The sequence below is a fragment of the Haplochromis burtoni genome, unplaced genomic scaffold (assembly GCF_018398535.1).
Source record: "Haplochromis burtoni strain Fernald_Lab_line unplaced genomic scaffold, NCSU_Asbu1 Contig_5, whole genome shotgun sequence".
Classification (NCBI taxonomy): Eukaryota; Metazoa; Chordata; class Actinopteri; order Cichliformes; family Cichlidae; genus Haplochromis; species Haplochromis burtoni.
Window position 1 is genome coordinate 5,344,967 of NW_024582366.1, and position 22,207 is coordinate 5,367,173.

The 22,207-nt window shown below is 40.8% G+C and overlaps 1 protein-coding gene across 15 annotated transcripts in view; it reads right to left on the reverse strand.

Moving 5' to 3' along the window:
* ptprsa (protein tyrosine phosphatase receptor type Sa) overlaps nt 1-22,207 on the reverse strand; it is a 232,428-nt gene that overhangs the window by 153,098 nt on the left and 57,123 nt on the right. Inside the window, exon 1 of one of the 15 annotated variants that reach the window (XM_042222772.1) lies at nt 15,888-19,004. The exons of 11 other annotated variants lie outside the window; for them this stretch is intronic. The gene's annotated coding sequence lies outside the window, so the exon portion shown is untranslated. Of the gene's footprint in view, nt 1-15,887; nt 19,005-22,207 lie in introns of those variants that run through there. 3 more of the 15 variants (XM_042222809.1, XM_042222810.1, XM_042222812.1) reach the window with 3 other exon arrangements.

Below are 22,207 nucleotides of genomic sequence, written 5' to 3' on the forward strand. Positions count from 1 at the left end.
GGTCATCCAAAGACACCAACTCCAGTTGAGGCAGAGTAAGCGAGGAAGGAGGTGCCGAATTAGAAATGGATGACCTGAAATAAGGGGGAAAGTTTTGTAACCGAATGCATCACAGCTGAAGATTACAGCTAAAACACATTTCCCTTCTTCTTTTTTCTTCTTAATAATGGGGGAGGGGAAACAAGTAAGAAAGTAGGGATAAAGAAAGGAGAGCATTTCTGTTATAGAGTAGTCAGCCATGTCCTTCCAGTGCCTTCTGTTCCATACCCTACAATGCACTGACATGCTAAACTGTAAGCGTACTGACACTTGCTTGTTGGTTTCTCCTTTTCCCTTTCTGGATTTTTAAAATTTGCGTTCACAATCTGTCTTCCTCACTTCCTGCCCTCTTGTTTTCATGCAATCCTTTCTTCCCTCTCCAGTATTCTCCTTGATAGGGCTGGAAGCTTTGGTCTCAAAGAAATCACTGTATCTACCTTCCTCCTCCTTCAAATCTACCTCCTAGTCTTTGCCTCCGTCTCTCTTCTTCCTTCCTAATAAAATAAGATCCTGCTTATAAAACACACATACACACACCTCAACATTCTTCTTTCTCCCGCCCTCTTTTCTCAGCGCCCAGTGCTGTGTGCCTATGCTACCCGGGGCCAACAGGTCAAGTGCATGCAATCGCCTCAGCTAACGACCTGCACCGACTCAGATCAAGTGAGACCATGGACTCTGGGTAAAAATAGCTTGCACATTTGGCTGCTATTCAAAGCTGAAGTGCAAATTGGCTTCATGGAGGAGGGAGTTCTTTGGAATGCTTTGGATGCTGGTGGGCAAGGATTTGAACTCTTGCAAACATCTTAAGCACATCAAATCGAATTTGCAGCATAAAAACATAGCAAAAGAATATTTTAAATTGCAACATGTCTTGTGTGACTTTTAGACGGCAAGGTGTCCTCCTGTTTGTTCTTCAAGACTCGATTACACTGTTGTTGGGCCAGGAGATAAATTGAAGTCATAAGGGCAGGAGCCAAAGTCACATGATGATGAGGACGAAGGAATGACTGACCACCACCGAGTAACCCTGTTTGCACTCACTTAGGGGTGAAAATGGAGCGAGGTGATAAGCTCTGAGGGAATCATATGATAGGCCAAGCAGGAGGCAGACACATTCCTTAACCCAAAACTGGTTACAGTTAAATGCTACAATATTCTCCACATACCTACTGAGGTTTGCAGATGTGAAATGCGAGCACAACCTTCATGTACACAGATGGTTGTTGTTAAATTATGTTAGGATCACACACTAATACAGACACACAGGTACGGTTGAGCAGTAACAATATGTGTGAGCGCTCACGTACATAACTCTATTTTGGATAGGACAGCCTTATCTGTTTGCATGCGAGCGCTGGCTTCAGCTATTAAAAGTGAAAGCCATCAAGTAGAGGTTTCAATTACAAACCTGGTATAAAAAAATTAAAGGTGCTTGAACGGGCTAATAGCCACTGAATCCTCTCCGCACAAAAACGATATGCACACAAGCAAAAGCTCATTTGCAGTGGTATGCCAGCCATTTCACTCCATGGGTACCTTTTATCTCATTGACATCAAAGTCATTAGTACACTGGAATTGTGTTACAGTTGTTGCATATTTCATTTGAAAGACTCTGAGAATTTTAATTTCTGTTTTTTTCAGCACAGCTGCCGACTTCAACAAGTGAAAAGGCTTACTCACCAATCCCTCTTTTTAACCGTAAAACCACAGGGGTCAGACCTATCTAGCCATGACTCCATACATAGTTGGCACTCTCTGGATTCCATCTCATTAACAAAAGTCAGACCACCACTTCAGGCAACTGCAGGCCTCTATGGATATGCGCAACACACAGACGTGCACGTCTACATAGGGCCCTACAAGCTGCCCAAAAACACACTCACACACATACATGCAGAGTCATCTTAGGTTACTGATACCTTCTGACAAAGTCTCCCCAGACCCATTTTATGTGCCGTAAATTCAACACAAAGCAGAGGAGGGGGTAAAAACCAGAACATTTTGTGTGAAATTCCCACTTTGAAGTGTAGGACACGCTTGAAATGAAGAAAAATAACCGGCCCAGGTTCCTCAAGGTTCCTCTTGGCTCCTTTCTCTAAACTTACTATGTTCAACTCCAGCCTGCCTGATAGGCGTAAGCTTGGCTGTCAGCATGCAAGGGGCAATTTAACAAAAATATCACACTTTCACTGCTTACTGCATAGAAGGGAAAAAAATCACTTTTCCACCTTTCTCGAAAGTTTGCATGTCTTTACTTTGTACACAATTAATTTACATATTAGCCCCAAGGCCATGCAAATGTATTTATTTTGTTAGTGCTATGAAGATGTGACTCTTGATTTTGTCGGTTCTTTTAAAGTTACAAAGAGTGGGAAGGAAGAACTATGTTTTAAGAGGAGGAAACATCTGGTAGGACTAGAGAAGGCAGCCATCGGCCACCACCAGTATACTCTTGTTTACAACAAAACCAGCATCAGCTAACCATTCACATCCCTCTGCTTAGCATTGGGTTCAGTGTGGGTCAAATACTGCCCTGCTTTGATTACTCAGCACTGGGAAGCAATCAATGACACCTAAAATTATTTATTTGCCTTGCTGGGAAATAAGCAGGCGAACAAAAAAGAGCAAAGAGAGAGACAGAGAAAGAGATATTATGCACACTTGTGTGATTAAGAGGAGAAGCGTGCATATGGACCGATGATAAAGTAAAGCTTAAAATTGTAATTATTCAATGCAATCTCATGTAATTTAGAGTGATTCTGAGGTTTATAACCAAGGTTTTCAAATCCATCAACACTGAGATACAGGGTGTCTATATCTCATGGGTCCAATGCAAAATGAGCATAGAGTAAATTGAGTAGCTCTGCATCACACATGTATCTGCTGGCTCAAAGCGCTAAATGTTTTTCACCCAAGCCTTATATTGAATGAAAATACCAGTATCCCACAGGGATAAAACAGAGACCGATTCAGACTGCACACAGATATGACAGAACATTTCAAGTCTCAGTTCTTCAGTTTCTCTTTTGATGGGGACCTATTCTGCTTTTTTGATTTTTTCTGCTGTGTGAAAGTAATTGTTATGTGCTTTCAAGAGCTCTGTTTCAAACACGCTGCCGTCAGCGCAGCACGGTTTTCCAGTGGTTGTGTCTTCAAGGCACCTCCACAGTTTATTCCAAGGAAACAGCCCGTCTTTAAAAGTACTTTAAAGGTATAATAATACTTGAGTATAATAACAATAATAATACTCATTTATAATAAATGACAATAATGCATACTAAGACTGTCATGTTCCACAGTGTGCCAGTCTAATATTTATCAGTCAGAGATATCCTGCTGTAATTTTAGCTTCTCTGTACATTTGTGCTGTCCACTTTTGTATTGTATACAGTTGCATTTAATCTTCATTGCTTACTTAGAAGGTTAACCTTTCTTAAAAGGTTTAAACTTTGTTTTCTGGGGAAAACATAGCAAGAGGAAAGGCGGTGCTAAGAAACACTGGGCTCTGCAGATATTCAGAAAAGAAAAAATGCGCCCTTTTGGGAGAAAGGCTTAAAAGAAGCTAAAACAATTTCATACAGGATAAAGTGAGGGAGCCAGTTTAAGATAAACGAGGATTGAACTGTGAATACTAAAGAAATGCAGAAAAATCAAAATTCAGCTAAAATGACCATAATAGGGAACCCTTAAATATTACGATCCCACCATCCATCACGTTCAAAGCTGCTTTCCTTCTTTCCCTGATCGTCTGCCTGCACTGAGCGGAGACTGCCATTCATAACATAATGCTACTCATAAGCAATGCTCCCAAAGGCACCAGCCAAACAAGTTCCCTCTGTGATTTACAATAGAGGGGCCCACTTCATTATTAACTGGCTAGCCTCACGGCCTGGGGGCAAGACCATTACCTCTACATGGGGGTAGATGCCACAGGCAGCAGTTGGTCTCTTCGTGTGGTAAAACAACACGTTGTAAAAATGATAGATAAGGTATGTAAGTGCAGACTCCAGGCAAACTCAGAGTCCTTTGAGTACTAAAACCTTTGTTAAATGTCGGCTCCATGGATAACCAAGACTTCTAACATTGTTCAGATGAAAAACTGATGATTAAATGTGGGGTTTGGTGTAAACTGCTCATATATTATGGTCCAAAAGCATCAGAAAGTACTACAGTGAAATTTAAGTCAATGCGTCATTTAAATGCGGATGTTCAGCTTTAACTCAAGTGGGTAGCAAACTCATTGTACCAGCAGTTTAGGAATGTATTAATACACGGTTCCGCATTTTTAAAGACTAAATATGAGGATTGTTTTTATACTTGGATGAAAATCATTTGCATTTGCATGTCATCACCAAATGCTTTATTTCCTCCCCTGAAATGCTCTACCAGGCCGGTCCTGCAGCCACATTCAGTTCCTGCTATTTGTGGGTCTCTCTGCCTTCACTTTGTCTTTACTAACGTCAGTAACTTGTATTCAGTAAAAGTATGCTCTGTTGGGTTGGAGTCAGGTAACTGATTTGGCAACTGAAGAATATACTATTTTTGATAAATGTTTGAGAAACTCTTGGGTTGCTTTGCAGAATGCTTTGGGTCATTATCCATTTGCATTGTGAAGCAGTTTTGCAGCATTTGTCAGAATCTGAGCACAGAGTATAGTCTTGTACACAACAGAATTCATCCTGCTACTTCTATCAGCAGCCACAGCATCAATAAACACTAGTGACCCGGTTCCAGTGGCAGCCAAAAATGCTCATAACAGGCCATATCATTGCCTGCATCCTGTTTGACAGATGATGTGGTATGCTTTGGACCATAAGGTGTTTCCTTCTAAATACCTTTCTTTTTCCATCATTCTGATACAAATGAATCTTGAATACATCTCAGTTAGACAGGTGCATTTGCTTTCTTACAAAAAATAAACCAAGAACTTCCTGATCTTGAGTTGTTTGTAACCCATTTTAAACCTGTCTATTTACATTCATAACACTGCCTTTTGATTGTAGATGTATAAAAAGGATCATATTTGCTGAAAACTTAATGGAATACTGTACCCCTTTGAATTAAAGCTGAAATCAGATCATTTACATCTTGATTTTGAATCCACTATGGTGGTTTACAGGACAGTGACACAAAAACTGTGTCACTGTCCAAATACTCATGGACCTGTCACTGAATGCTTTTTACTCTTCACAGTCTCTGGGCTACTACAAAGGGAAAGCTATCCCTTAATCAACATTTGCAGCTACTACTATATTATACTACAAAATAGGCCCACTGTACCACATACTGTTACACAGCAATGTGTCAAAACAAACACGCACAATGCTGCACAAACGAGGTAAATAAAACTGAGCTAGATAGGTGTTGGCCGAGGGAGGTAATGTAGTCTGCCCAGTTAGGCACATCTCCTTTGGCACCAAATCCTCTCTGGGTCCTGGCACGGGCCTATCCCACGGCAGTTGGCAAGTGGGGTGGCGGCCATCTTAGTGATTGCAGAATTGGGTGCACCCCTGTGTGCTAAAAGACAGTTTGGCTGTAGTTTAAAAAGCTCCTAAACCCCAATCTGCTTCTTCCTATTTTTGCCCTTATGGTATATCCCTGGAGGGCACTCGTTCAAATTCATTAGGGCTCCTTTATTTCCATGAAAATGGGAGACCCACTGCTCTCCATCTACCTCCTGTTTCTAAACTGCTGTCTCCATTTCCCTTCAGCCCGCAGTCTCGCTGCCTGTCTCTCTTTCACTCTCACACACACCAAACTCACTGTCATTTGCTTTTATTGTTTCAGTCTCTCCCTGGTTTTCCACTACACTAACCCAAGGGCAACTATGATGGGACTGCGAACAGCAACCCCTATTTCCATGCCAAACCCACTTCTGTCTTCCCTTTCATGCTTTCAGGCCTATCCTGCACCCTGTTGAGACTACAGATTAGGGTATAATGACAAATGTCACAGGGGCTGCCCTAAGGGGTGGGGACAGGGACTGGATTTATCACCAAATAACTCCCATCTATCCCTTTGGCTGAAAGACAGAATGAGAGGAGTGGACAAGAAGCATCATTGCTGCAGATGAGGGACATCACTCAGATACAACATGAAATATGGTTTTGTAAATCTCACTTCAGATTTTCCTGAGAAAACTTGATCATTTCACTGCTGTATGGTGAGATTTCAGTTGGATGACAATGGTCCTGATATCGTCATGTAGGAATATATGATGTCTCCCTGTCTCTGAAGTGTATTTCTCTTCCAGTTCCCACTTGGTGGCATCAGGCTGCAAGCTGAATCTGAGCAGTGCTGGCTCTGCTTCCCCCTCACTATCTTCTCACATCGACGACAAATAGACTCTGATAACAGCTTTATTTGTTTCCCCCTAAAAAGAAAATCCATAAACATTCCTCCTACTCTGATTCCGTCTTTCACCAGATAACCTAACAGGTGTTTAAATTTTACACCTTAAACTGGATAGATTTAAACAGCCTTCTTAGACTACACATGCAACGACATTGAGAGACACTCAAGAGGAAAAATACTTCAGTCTATTCCAGAGTAACTGAAGTGCTTTATTTGAATTTCTGTCTCAAAATCAACTTTCTGATCACTGATTTTAGACCACAGGTGTCAGATGTGTTTATACCAACCAGGAAATCCCAGAGAAACACCTTCACCTCAATTAAATTCTGCTCCCGAAATTAGCTGTCTCATTTATATAGCTATATAGCCTAAGCAAATGACAGAGCAAGGTCTGCAATAAACACTACTTAAATTGCAATCATTAAAGCTTTTTTTTCCCGTTTAATTTAGTGATAGAAAATAAGTTTTCATATAATAAGTAACTAGCTACCCTGTATTGCTCTGTATTGTCAAAACTACAACGAAGAAAAGCACAAAAATTATAAGACAGTTTGGTGTCTTAGACAATCTTCCCTGTGGTACAAAAATCAGAAGTAAAAAAAATAAATCTGTTATTCTGCCCTGGATTTGATCCACAAACAAAAGGGCGACAGCAGCAAGGGGGTAACCCCCCTCCCCACCACCACCCTGGTGCTAATCTCCCCAGCCATGACTGGTATCTCTGATTGGGCTGCTGTCATTCTTCCTCCAATCTCAATCACTTTTTAATCAGGATTATCTTCTCCGACACCGAGACTCGAGAGTTAATTAGGAGGCCAGCCACTGCAGGTGCTACAGCCCAATTGGGATTGCTTGGTTTATTCTTCATTCTTTTCCAGCCCTAATTTATTTTGATCTCTGAATCTATAAAACCTGCATCAACCAAAGAAAGCAGCCTGCGATAAAAACCAGGCAACAACTTCTATTAATCTGCCAATGCTTGGACCTTAGACCATAAAAACACAAAGAAACCTACCTGTATGTAGATTAAAGGAACAGTTGAAAACTGAGTCTTTGCATGTGTGTTCGTGTGTGTGTACACATGTGTATCTGTGAGACAGCTGCACAAGAGCATTTCCTTATAAACACAACCACGCTGTGTAAAGCTTTTTTTTTTTTTTTTGGTATTCATCTTTGAAGCAGAAAACAAATGTCAGAGAAACAACAAAATCTTCAACTTTTCAAAAAAGAAAAGAAAACACCAGGTTGCCCACTCTGTTTCCTGTCAGCTGGAATACAGTGGAGAGTGTCTGTCTCCATTTACATACAAATGTCACCTTCTATCTTCCCAGGGGCTGGGGAAGGTTTTACTCTCTCCACCGTGATGCGCTTGACAAACTTTTCTTCCCCGTCTGGGAGACAAGCTTGTGTTACACTGTGAGAAAGTGAGAGGAAACTCAATGCATTTTGCTTCTGGTGCCTTCGCTGTCTTCTTTCTCTTTGACATGCCACTGGTACGCTGTAATTTGTGTATCAAGACTGGAGCACATAGGCTTTGTTTCCATTTCAATGAAATATGAGGCAGTGTGCCGTTTGAAAAGGCGCCCGGGCTGCAGAAGTTGTAATTATTGAGGAAGCCTGATGATCGGGCTTTTGGATGGAAGGGGTTTGTTGTGGTAGGGGGATTATTAATACAAAACAAATGATTCCAGTGAGCCAGACTGCAAACAGAGTGCGTAAAATGAGAATATCTAATAACGGCCTCCTTGTACTAAGGGAAGCGATAGCATCATCTGCATCTATAGCAATCATCACCACTGAAGAATGCCCAAACTGCCAGCGCTGCTTGTATTCCCAGTGATGCACATGCAGCCATTTTCTGTGGTTAAGTGGCCCACATAGTGAATCTGCACCATTTCTCATAAACCAGGACGTGTATCCCCTGATGCATAGGGATGAACAATCAGCCTGACAGGCAGGTAGTTACTCCTTCTTAACCCCAGCTCACACTGCATGATGCAACGGAACAGCAGCCCCCTCCCTTTTTCTGCTTCCCTCTCTTCAAGCATGCTCCCTCTATTCATTTTCTCATTCTCTCCCTATCTCTCTCCCTAGCCTCCTAATTTTTGCACACTGCCTCTCTTCATTATTCCCTTTCCTCTCTTTAACCCCCCCCCCCCAACTGCAATTCACTAGCTTCCTCTCTTTCTCCCTCTCAATCTCTCTTTTTCCCAGAGGCCCATGTTTCGTTGCTTGCATTACACACAATTACTTCCATCCATCAATTATCTGCCTACTCCTCTTTAGCTACCCCACTCCCCTTTCTCTACTCTATGACAACCCCCACTACCCTGATTACACGTGTTTCTCTGCAACCTCCATCCCTCACCCGCCACCCCTTAGCTAAGAGTACCTCCTTGCGCTCTCCTCCTCCCTCCCTTTCCGCTCCTTTTCTCTTTTCCCCTTGTAACAGATGTCCCCTAAAGTTTGGGTGAGGTTGTGCATGTGGTGGAGAGGGCAGGAACAAAAGGATGGGGTGGTGGTGGTGGTAGTGGTGGGGACACAGATGGGGTGTGGTGGTGATGGGGGTGGGGGTGGGGGGTGAGTCATCTGAATGGTGCCAAGCCATCTTGCCTTGAGCTTTCTGTGTCTGCACAATAAGCAGCAGCGGATTAACAGCTTTTTAGCACACACATGCACACACAAACCCACTCACATCTCATTACAACACCACACTGGGGCAACAACCTGGGATAAGCCCATGTTTGGCATGAATTAGTTAAAGCTGTGACCCTTAGAATAAAAAAAAAGGTTCAACAATGCTCTGCTATTGCATGAATACACTAACACGGTTTCAATTAGCAATAAATGCAACAATAACTGCATACTGTTTTGATTTTGTGTGTGCATTGTGCAGCCTTTTCGACATCAAATCCAGGTTGTTTTCAGAAGAAAGATGCTGCAGCATTATTCTCAAGCTAAAGCTTGATCCAAATGCAAAAAAGTTCGATTTTGGCACATTTATATAAAAGCTGGTCTCATCATGCTGGTTGCTTGTAAGAAATGGAGGGACGATGCAGAACATTAACAAATCAATCAGTCTTTGTCAGTGAAGCACAAGTTAGACTGTCCATTCAGCAAAGCACCAGTAGCGAAATTAAATGTGGTTATGAATGCTGAGTGCAACAAGACATTAAGTATGTTAAGTTAAAACATTCTTAAATGGACAGACAAGATGGTAGACACATTCCTGGTGAAGTGTTAGAAAAGTTTTTACCTTACAAAGCACAAACTGACTCAAACTACATTGTTTCTTAAAACTAGTTCTCAGATGTTTTGTGCAGACAGTCAAATGTGCCCCATCGAATGGCCTACAAGAGCAGGGTTTAAATGAGCTAACTGCAACCTGTTTGAATCCGTCAGGTTTAACCTCCCCAAACACACACAAACATAAACAGGCTACCACCCCTGTGTAAAACCTCACAGGGGTCAAACTGCCAGGGCACAGGACAGCCTTTCCTGCCAGACTTATTTTGCAAAGACGAGAAGGAGGCAGACACCCCAAGGGGAACCTCAGTGCATCAATCTGGGAGAAGCCAGCTGGTAATCACACTTAACATAGGAACAGCCCAACAGCAAGCATCAGGAGACCCCCATAGGGGATGCAGGCAGAGAGACAGGACCAGACACACCCATTTGTAGGCTGTCACAGACTGTTAATTACTTCTCACCATGAGGCAGGAGTTCACATTAACTCTATAACTATAAAAGGGGATGGGTTCAGGGCCATAGGGAAATGAGAGTAAACTGGTGTTTGTGTAAAAACTCTGTCTAGTACAGTTTTCTCTCTCAGGCGCTTTGCTTGTTCAAGGGTGTTACATCTTACACGAGACTGAACTGTATGAGAAAGTAGCAGGCATCAACAGAAGGTCTGCTCCCGCTTGTAGTCAAAAGCAGATTACTGTCACTTCATCAGAAGGAGCTGAAGCGAATCATTTTTCTAAAACCTGGTGGAACCAAACGGGATGGGCAGGAAGCTGGGGAGGTTGCAGTGTGCTTATGTATTCTCAAAAGCTTTAGCAGATAGTCTGGCAGAGATTAGTACGTTCATGACAGTCTACCTTCACCTCTGCATACAACACAATAATATGACTGCACATTCTCCAACTAAGGCATATCTCTAGGAAATATAATATTCAGGTATAAATGTGCCAATGATATGATAAATTTAAAAAAAGCAATGCAATCAGGAAAAAAGAAAAGGCGTGACATACAGATTCAAATATGCACGAGTGACACATAGAGAAAAAGAAGAGTTTTGAATCTTATCTTAATCCCTGGTATTTTACACCTGGACAGTTTGGAGTTGTGTCAAAAGCCAGAAAACTAAATAGGAAAAATGGGGAATGATTTCTGAGGGAAAGAAACAAATTAAGTGAAGAAGACAGAGGCATGAAGAAAACCAAGGATGAGAAAACACCAGAGGAGCCCAAGAGACAGCCAAGATGCAAAGGGGACTTAAAGTCAGCCAGAAACAGATCAATGCTGCTGAGTTCACACACGTTATCACAGCCTTGTCTTATCTGGCCCCATGCCTCTCAACCCGTGTCATCTCTGTTCAAATCCATTGATGGCTTTCTTTGGAGTGGTAACCTTTAAACTTCAGTTGGTGGGTAAACTGTGACTTTTGGGGGTTCCCCGCCAGTTCAGAACAAAATTCTAAAGGGAATTGAGCTACAAACTTTAGACCTAAGGCATCCAAACAATGGTGTCTGAGCGAATAGTCAAACATTCTCTGCAAATCACAAGTCTCGCGTGTCTCCACCTGTGGACAAGTCGAAAACAGAAGGATCCAGTGAATTGAAGAGATCTTCTAGAAAACTTCCAACCTGCAGTTTGCACTTATCTTTTTATCTTATTTTTTTTTTCTCTCTCTCTCAGGAAAGCAGAAGGTGTTTCTTGGTAACTGGGCCTGCACAAACAGAGGTCTGATCTGACTTGTTTCAAAACTCAAAAACAGGTACATGGTATGTAATGCAGTGCACCACACATTGCAGAAAAAGCGATGCGGACAAAGATATGCTGTGGGGTTTTTGCAAACATTCATCATGCAACAAAACAACAAAGAGTGCCAAAAACATAAAGAGCTGTTTGCCTTTACACAGCCACCATGTATTATCTTGCCCTACAGTCTGCTTTGTCTTACAGTTGTATACGAACATAGACTTATAGGCATATATCGCTGTTTCAGGCTAAGAGGGTTCAGTAATAACTTTTTATTATTAGTGAAACCATACAACTAATAGGCTACAGTTCAATGCCCAAATGTGACCCCTTTACCCAACACTTTACCTGCAAAACAAGTACCTTAATGCATTAAAATTTCCTTAAACTGTATATCTCCTTAATATATGACCCATCAATAACTTGGCAAAAAAACCCAATGACACCTCTTTTTTTTCTAAAAACAAATTGAATTTTAGTTTTGCGACAAGTTATGTAATCTTCCCACTGCTTGCACGGTGACGCTCACATTATGAAGCGGTTAGATGCTACTTTTATCGAGTGCGTTTCCAGCCTGGTTAAGTAGGAAGAAATGTGAAGGACAAAGGATGGATAATACACAAATCAAAGAGGAGAGGAGGGGACACTTTAGAAGACACACTGCCTCCTGTTTTCACAGTCGAGCTAATTGCACCTCGTGTCGCTAGAAGAGCACTGATTTAGCACTCGGAGCAAATTAAAATGAATAAACACAATTAGCTGTGAGTGCAACAGCGCCTCTGCATAACGTGCCGCATTTCTCTCTTTCTCTCTACCGCAACAGTCACTTTAGAGCAGCTGTTATTAACTGTGTTGTTGCGTCAAGTGCAATGTGAATAATTTCAAAGCACTCGATGCCACCAAAACTCTGCTAATTTGGATTTGAATAAAATAAACAGGGCACAGGCTAGTAAGAAAGTGGTCCTAAAAGCCTAAAAAAATAGACAAATTAAGTGTGTGATATCGTTGTGTCCTCTTGAGTAAAATAAATGCGTTGATTGATGCTTTGGTTTTGTCATAACTGCTAAATATTTTACAACCTTGCAAATGAAGTAAAGTAAATAAAGTCCAACCAACCAACTTTAATTCAAGGTGATTAAATGTGAGGAATTAGAGCCATTTTTTTGCACACTGTCTGTGTTTTAATAGGTTCTTGAACATGTGTGGACAGTTTCCTTGTTTCATCATGACAAATGGTGTGGGATAGTTCTAACTGTGTTTAGAAGCTGTTCAATGAAACTAAATACGGTGGTAATGCACAAAGTCCAAAGAGGTGTTGACAAAAGTAAGTCTATCAAAGTGAGAGCCTAACAAAGCTCTCCCTCTCTGATAAGTCTGCTTTATTTTACAGCCTAAAACAGAGACAAATGAATAACAAGCAAAGTATTTTTTTCAGGTTCTGCTGTTTGATTTTTATTTAAAAAATAAAAATAAAGCCTTAGCAAAACCATAAGATGAAAGAAGCCTCTTACGGAGGTAGGCATATCAAAAGGTATATCATAAGGTCAAAGTTCTTAGAGAACCTAAAATAAACTTATCTGAATGTTAAGAAGAGAAGGGAAGGAAGGATTCATAATCTAAACATGTCCAACATCATTTGTCAAACATGGTGGAGGGAGTATTAAGGCATGAGCTTGTGTGGCTGCCAGTGGAACTGGGTCACAGTTTTTATTACCTCTACCATAGGGGTTATGTTTTTGTACCAGCTTGTCTATTTGTCTGTGAGAAGGATTATGCAAATGCTGCTAGGCCGATTTTCATTAAACTGACTAGAGGTGGCACATGGGCAAAGAAACATCTTAATGCATTTTGGTGTATATCCTGGAAATTTAGTCACATCAGCACCAGCTTGAGAGGTTGTGTAGCAGACAGCTGCATAACAGACGATGTTTAAGGGGGGGGGCCTAGTAGCTAACAAATGTTACCATGCCTCCTTAGTCAACCAATGGACGACTTACATTGGTTTCTCAGTAGAAATACTTCATTAATGAGCCCCACTTATGGTAGTGTGTGAGTAACATCGGTTGCTTCAGAATGTAAGCGTGTTGCAGGGTTGTAATAAGCATAATTGTGGGCTGATGTATAATGCTACTCAATGTGTCCGCACAATATTTTTAAATAAATGATGATGTTTAATTTGAGTACTGGCCTTGGCTGAGGTTAGTGATCTCTGGCCTCCAGATAATGTACCTGCTTTTCATATACTTTCATATACCCCGATGCATCGGGGGTGACAAACTTCAAGCACTCATCGACTGCACCCCAGGATCAAAAATAAACATTGTATTTGCAAGTAACAGATAGACTCTTTTTTTTAAAAGAAGAAAAAAAAAACCTTGAAAAGATGTTGATGGTTGTGAGTTTCAATTTCAGCACCACATTTGGAAAGTCAAACAATAAAAGTGTCTTAAGGCATCAAGAGTGTTGCTTGTGCTATGGAAATTGATTACCACAGTGTTTAAGCCGGTCGTGTGTCAAAAATGTAAAAAATATTAAAGAAAGACGATTAAAAAGTTCAATTACCTCAAGTAAAATACACAGCTGAATAACTCATCACATGTAACGCCTGTAGCTATCTTGGATCTCTCTCTCTTCTCCACTTTGATGCTTTCAAAAATGGAGAGAATACACCCTACTGTTGAGGTAGGGGAAATAAAGAAAAACAGCTCAGAAAGTAATAAATTGCAAAGGAAATGAATTTCAAAACCCTGAGGAGGACACTTCTGCAAGACCTCCATACTTGGGGGAGGGAAAAAAAAAGCATCATATCCGGGGCACAATTCAATTAGCTTTTCTTCCAAGTGTAGGGAAAGGAGCTCCGGGGAGAAATCAAAAGTTTGGTCCAATAAAAGAAGTTTTTCAAGGATGTAATGTTCTCGTGGCCCCTTCCTTCCCCCGCTATGCGTTGCCACTTCTTAGGAGAGTGCCACTCAAGCAGGCACTGACTTGTGATTTCTATATACAAAAAATAAATAAATCGGCTAAATTAAATAAAACAGCACATTGCAGATGCTGCTGTGACAGACACACTGGTCACGCTTAGTGGGATATGCCTGCCAGCTTAATCCTTGGCATTTTCATTGCCTGTTGTCTTTCTTGCCCAGTTATTTGACAGTGATCAGGGGTGATAAATTGTTCAATTAAAGCCACATTAAGAATCCAGAACACACTTGACATGCAGCGTCTTGGTTTACGTGTTGTCCAATTACTCTAAAGGACAAGACTCCTTCTTGCTACTGACAATAGACATGTGACTCTCATCATAAGACAAATGGGTTTATTTATTTGAGTTAGCAGGCTGATTGAATGCTGGAATGCAGGACTGATGAGTTTGATTTACAAAAAAGGGGGGTTTATCATGTGTTTTCTTTCTTTCTTTCTTTTTTTTTGCTTGAGTAAACAGAGCTTATTAATTATGCATCAGATTGGAAAATTGTCTTAAGTGAAGCGAGAAGTGAAATGGGATAAAACATTCTGTAAGTAGCAATAACAGGTCCACATGACTGAATTCGTTCCCTCAGAGCAAAGGCGCATCTCACCTCTGAACTTTGAAAACTTCCCACATAGTTCACTGCCTCAATAACCACTAACATCAAGAATCAAAACCTCTGTATTTGAGCTCATATTTTCCACACAATCCATTTAAAAAAGCAGCAGAGGTACTAATCTTTTGTTTTTTTGCTTTTAGAGTGGGAGCACTGGGGGTGAGGAGGGTGACATTGTTCTCTGGTGAAGGTCGTTGCCTTGGAAAAGGTTTAGCCTCAAATGTTATAAAAATGAAGATGTCCTGGGAATCATCTTGAACAAATAATATTAATGGTGATGATTAGGAGGATGATAAGAGGAACAAGAACAACATCAAAGGTCTTGCCTGGAAATGTATCCAAACCATGATTCCACTATCCATACGTTTTCACACTGCCATAGTGTTGGAGGGGTATTAAAAGGCACCTGGTACTTTTTAATGTAAATCCTACAGTAACCATTTAACACACTCTAACCTTTCAATAGGAAAGTTACTTAAACATTTAAGTACTATCAAAATACTTATATATTCCGTTACTTTGACTATACTGCCAAGCATTACACTTACTGATTAACGGTTACCCTCTACAGGCGAGCGAGTAACAGAAGCATTTTTATCTTCAGATGCTACAGAAGCAGAGCCCCATCGTTAGAAAGCTCACTAAAAAACAAAGATGTTAAACTTTTGTTTTTCAGTTTGAACGTTAAAACAAAATTATTCACGGAAGATTTATTTATAAAAGCATGTTGAAAGAGAAAAAACGGACTAAAATTAGCATCTCTTCTTGGTTACTCCAGCGAGCTGAGATACAAAATCACAGCAAAGCTGAAAATATATAAACATACAGATATAGACGGAGCCCACTCTTAGGTCTCGCACCTTTCACCTGAACTGATTTCAAGCATTAAGAAGAATTAAGAAGGAGAAAAAAGTTGCACTCACTTCAGCGGCGTGAGAAAAGTACTTTTGAGACTATCCCCCCCACCCCTGGGGACAGGTTTTAAATCCGTATGCTTGGGGTAAGCGGTCAGTTCCCTCAGAGCAAATAAAAACAGTTACGTTGAATCTCCTGCGGCAGAAAAAAAAACACTATATTCCACTTTCTCCAGCGGCAGTCACTTGTTAGCGAAGAGAGCATGTATGAAATACTCCTTTTATTCTCCGTACATTTGTATTCCTTCCCCCCAAGATCAGACGCTCCAAACCAGAATCTCCTCAGTGAAAGAAAAATAAAATGCCCTATAATAATCCGTGCGCGACACCGCCGCGCGCGGATCTCCAAACGTGTATCTCTTTATTGGTGTGTGTCTCGTTATCTCCGAGTTGCAGGTTTGGATTCTTTTCTTCCTAAAGCCACTCCGTACGGGCTGGGGGTGGGGAGACAGGAGTCAAACAGCCCCCCACATTCTCCCTCCCCTATGAAGCGGAGGGGGAAAAAAACGTAGGGAGTCCTGTGCTGCGTTCAATGCCGCCTCATAAACTTCGTCTCTTGACTTCTCCTACATCGTAAATCGCACCATGTGGTGCGTTCATGCACGTTAGTAGGAAATCATAACACAAAGTGGCCTGTAACGAAACGAGTTACTGCTGCTGATCTTTGGGTTTACAAATCTGGGCTGCAGTGGCAGGACTAAGAAGAGGCAAACACATGCATTTACATGGAACGCTTTTAACAACATGAAGAGCATAGGTTATTGTAAAACCGTTCTTAGTCTAACTGTAGATCAAATTAACCTTTTCTCCATATGTGTGGATGTTCAGTGTAGATCAGCCCACATAACCTGCAAAAACGATCAGCATAGTTATTTTAAACTGTATTAGCGGGTTGGTATTAGAGTGACCAGTGAAAAAGTCGAAATAAGTGTTGCCATTGTGATAAAGTGTGACACACACACACACACACACACACACACACACACACACACACACACACACCGTAGAAACAAAGTGTCACCCAATCACATTGGCTTTTAGTTGAAAAGGCAATCCTGATTGGCTTGTAGGATTTGAATTTGAACAGTGCCAGCTGGTGTCCACTATATCCAGCAGGGAGCCTAGACACACACTGGAGGCACATCAATCAGCTGACCCCATACTCACCTACCTTTGCAAACTGAAAATTGTTGCTCCGTCTTTGGCTAAAACCAGTTACATTTTGCTTTGTTTCAGACTGTCATATGTTACGCTGTGGGTTTAAAAAAATGCTTTATCCCAGCAAAGTGCAGCTAATTATGGCAAAGCACCTTCCTGGAGCTTTAAGGACTAAAGGAAAGGCTGGAAATTTGAAGAACATGAGACTGAATTTAAAAGGGTTTTTTTGGGAAGTGTTACAATATGTGAAGCGCGTTGCATCAAATAAGAGTCCTCTTCTTCCCAAATAAAAAGAGAGGAATAATATTTTTTTTCCTGGGTGAACTTTTCAAGGTATGCAGGCAGTAATAAATGGGAACAAGCCCTTTTGAGAAGACACATCTTTTCTGTGTACTGGCAGAAAGCCACCCTGAGCCACAAGCAATCCTCCACTGCCCCCTTTCTGTTCTTTGTTTAAAACCCAGTGTGACATGTAGCACACCATAAAGAGGTGTAAAAGTCTGTGTGTGTGTTTGTGTAAGGATGGGGTCTAATCAATTTACTGTTGAGTATAAAACATGTGTTTATGTTACGAAGATTTCTCCCTCAGCCTCTTATTCACACCAGAGCCCTTTATTTAATCAAGGCGGTAAATCTTAACAGCGACCCAGAGCTCTCACCACCATTCCCCTGGTGGCGTGAGCCTTAACATGGTAAATTTCACTCGGGTAGGGAAATGCGCTCAGTGGCCGAGGCTAGTGCTTTGGAAGGATAAAAAGAGCACTTACTGCCTGACATGTGCAATCCATAACAGAATAATGAGACTCCTCCACTCCCGGAGTCCTCTTCCCCAGCTATCCCACTCCCGCTTTTTCTGTTTTCCTTGTGAGTGTTCATAAATGCCATGTAAATTCAAAGAGCGGAAGATGTGGCAAGTGCTCGGGGGAGAGCGTTTAATCGTTTGCGTCTTGTTTCCGAATCACATAGCAGCATGTACTGTTTGAAGATCCTCGAAACAAGCGGTGAACCTTGTTGAAACTGCTGCCCTCCTTCTGTCAGCTGCTGTGCTTCCAAGTGAAGGAAGGTGATCCTCATCACAATTGCTGCTTAGCAATGTTGTCAAACAGATAATGCTTGCATGCAAAAAAAAAAAAGCAGAAGAATGGTTATTCCTGAATTTATATTCATAATAAAGATTGTGTGTCTTTATTGTGAACTGGTTGGTACATTAACCTCCTAAGATCCGAACTCTTCCACGGCATGCATTTTTAATTTCTCTTTGATATTTAGGCATATTGGGGCCCGATGAATGTAAAAACAAAGAATTACCAGATTTTTTGCCAGGTCCTAGGAGGTTAATAAGGTTAAGGTTTGGCTAAGATGGCATTTGTTGTGCAGAAACATGAACTTTCACTTCTTAGATGTGAAGCTGGATTGGAGCTTGAAGGTAGACCCTTCTTAACCAAAAAAGCACAATGAGGCTAAATGGTTCCTGGAGTGTTTTTGAACATCCTAAACAATTTCCCCTCATCTAAGGATGACAGTCTTCTTCTAGACGTTCTGAATTACGCATACCTACAGTATGTACACTATGACTATGCTTAAAAGCTGCCAAACCAAACCAACTAATTTAAATGTGCTCTACCAACACTGCCAAGAGGAGTGGTCAAATATACCAATAGGGCCTAATCAAGGTGTGCCTTGCTAAGAGGAATTTAACCAAATACTGGGGGGGAATCCTAATTAATTTTAAACATGTGCATCCAATTTGTGTTTGTACAATCTTTTAATTATTGCAAAAAGAAGTCCAAAGAAATCATTAAAAGTCCGAAGTTCCTATGGCATTTATATCCATGATGAGTGTATGTAACCTTCTGACCACAGCTATATTTATATGCCTATTTTGTCTCCCTGTCTTATTCATGTGTTTACCCAAAGTTTTGCCAGGGGGCCAGGTAGGGCATTAACAGGGAAAGAGAGGCACAAAGAAATACTTTTCTTTCTTATTCTCATTTAAAATGTCTAGCTTTTAATAAATAATTATCTGAATCTTACAACCAAAGTTTTTATATGATGTAAAATGTATAGAAACCACACATATACCAACAAGACAGTGTACATCACTGTCACAACAGTGTTTGTTATCATTGTTGTGAGGAGACCATAAATAGCATTTGCATTTTCTGTTGTACAGTTCATTTGCTGTTTTGTTTCAAAATAGCTGATAACTATTCGCTGACAGCTGCTGACAGCTGCGAACAAATATAATTCTGTAAAGTTGTTTTATATAGTGTGTAACTGTTCATATAGAGCATTATTAAATTTATTGCTAATGCAATCATATGGCACATTGACTTCTGAGGAAATTTTAGACGGCGTTCATCATCAAAAAGGTTGCCGACCCCTGGAGTAGGCATTATGTGCCCAGAATAAACAGAGTCAACTAAAGAACAGGGCTTTTCAGCCTTGGGTTTTGACGTTAGAATCTCATTGCAGGTTGGTTAGTCCATTTCCGAAGTTTAACTAGTCAGACGTACCAAAAATGGGTACAATAAATATTAAAAGTGATGATTTTATTTTTTAAAAGTGATGAATCTATTTAAGTATTTGAAATATTAAATTTTTTTGTATTATGGCTTATCTGGCATATTATTTTTAATATATTTAAAATATCATGGACAGAGGATCATGGAGCAGGAACCAACATAGCTCCAATTACAGGGGACCTATTGAACATTCAAGTGTGAATGGAGTATATCAGAGTACAAAAAAACTACGTCACTTATACTAGGTGTAATCAAAATCTTCTTTGAATGCCGCCCTTGATCTTCTCTTTTGTATCAAAATGGCAGCACTTCAATCTGAACATAATTTCGAGGGAGAAGTGCGAGTCTTGGGAATCAATCTGGCAATTAAGGTATGTTGGGTGATTCTGTGGCCAAACCTCAGGTTCTTTGTGCCAAATATTCTTCTCAAAATGCCAAAGGACATTACAATGTAGCTTTAAACTGGGGGAGGCACATTTGTGTTTGTACTCAAGAACTGCAGTACGATTTTCATCCTTGGACACTGTGGACTAAAGTGCACTAAAAACTGCACATTGGTCTCTGGATCGCAGCTGTTCACCCAGCTCCCATTAACAGTAATGCTAAATAAAGTTGATTCTCTTTTTAATTCCATGTTGAAATTGAAAGTGTGTATATACACATTTAATCAGAAGGTCCAGGGAGTATAAACACAGAAGCTATAATGGGACACTTTGAGAGGAAGAGTGGTAAAATTAACTTTAAATTAGATACGGCTTTTTTTCTGGGGTCTTGAAATGTTTTTTTGAAGTTTTAAAAGAATTTACCATTGTATGACAATTCATAGAAGTCATCATCACATACATACTTGCCTTTTTTATTAGCTTGTTTTTAAACAAAATGTTGATTCTCAAATATGTTTTCAGTCTGGTGTATTAAACAGGGGACACTTGACCGCAAATTCCAAGGCTTCTTTTGCCAGTCCATCCCCTGGTTGCTTTCTTCCTTATTGTCTCCCTGCTCCCTTTCGTTCATCTGTGTCACCCTTAAGGGTTGAGACACAATCACCTCTGATAGCAGCGGGCCATCGCTCACTCTGTCCCTGAAGGCGACAGCCCACTTACTGCCAGCTTGTGCTCAAATGGAAGACATTTCATCACCCTACTGAAAACACAATTAAAAACACGTGCACGTCCGGTCGGCCCTCGAGAGCCACCCTTTGTCATAAGTTTAGTTACACTGAGTCTGCCTCACCCTCTCAGATATTTACTTTCCCTGTGACTGAGTGTTTATCAGCTAGGTTGACAAGTGTGCTTTTTTTAGTGCACTTGAGGCGCTGGAAGAACAAGAGGAAGTGAACCAGTGCTCAGTGTTTAACGCTCTTCTTTCTGAGAGACATTTGTCGCCTTGTAGCTTCAACAGTTAGCTGATAAGTGACTCTCTAGGCTAGAATATTTTTCTTCTTCGCTGGAAGCCAAAATGGAGGACAGTGTGCAGGGTTTTTGGTGAAGGGTGATTTCCTCAACGCACACACATACTGTACACACAAACACACACAGAGCAAGCGGGAACAGAGGCAGACTGACGGCTATTAGAGAGCAACGATGCTTGCTCTTATCTCCCTCCACGATAGAGATCTACAAAGAGCTTGAGAGAGATTATGAATTCATTACCTTGATACACAAGTGAGCACTGCAATAGACAGGAGTTTGAGAATGGAGATAGGAGCTTGGTGGGTGCAGGGAGAAGAGAAGGAATGGGAGTGCAATGAATTACATGCTGCTAGCGGAAAATAAATCTGTCTGCTTTCTTTGCATTTTTAGGACAATTTTTTGCCTTGTTGCATTTGTTGATTCTCTAAAATGTGTTCCTCCCATGTGTGATCAGGCTTTATTACAGGTCTAGCTATATTTCTTTCCATTTGTGCATTTTACCCAGCTAACAACATTTTACCCCCAGATTTTATCCATCCATCCATTTTTTCTGCACAGAACTAAAGAAAAACAACTACATAACTATCTGGATGAGATTCCCCAGAGCTCAGTATTGACATTAGGCTCCTTTCTGAAATTGATTGGTTTTGTTGTCATATGTGATGTTGAGTGTTTTCAGTTGCACTTCTGATGATTGCAGTTCACGGCTCAGATGTAGTTTTTGCACAGTCAGCTTGCATCGTGTCAAGTCTCTTGTGTTAAGTATCTAACTTTATAGTCTTGGGAGAAAGGACATCTGAAAAAACAACTTAAACAATAGTCTTTTTTGCTAACGTAACACATTTCAGTCAGTGTAACTATACAGAAATGTTTTCTGTGACCAGCCACACTGACCTATTCTTGCCTCTTTCCTTCCTTCAATCTTGTGAAATTCTTTCAGATGGCTCACTTTCAATATGGCTTCCTCACTGTGTGTTTTCCCTCAAGCTCTGTTGAACTCGGCTGACGTTTGGATGCAGGTGACAAAGTCCAGTTAAATAAACCAAAGAAATTCAGAGAGAGTGAAAGAAACAGGTACAAAGACATAAAAAGAGAAGTAAGTACGTAAGTTTTTTTTCCCTCTTTGTCTTATGAATCTGGTAAAATTGACAAATGCCTTACGCGATGCCTGCTCGAACTGTAAATTTCAAGTTCCCTGCTAGACTGAGCAGACAGTTAACTGTGAATTTAGTTG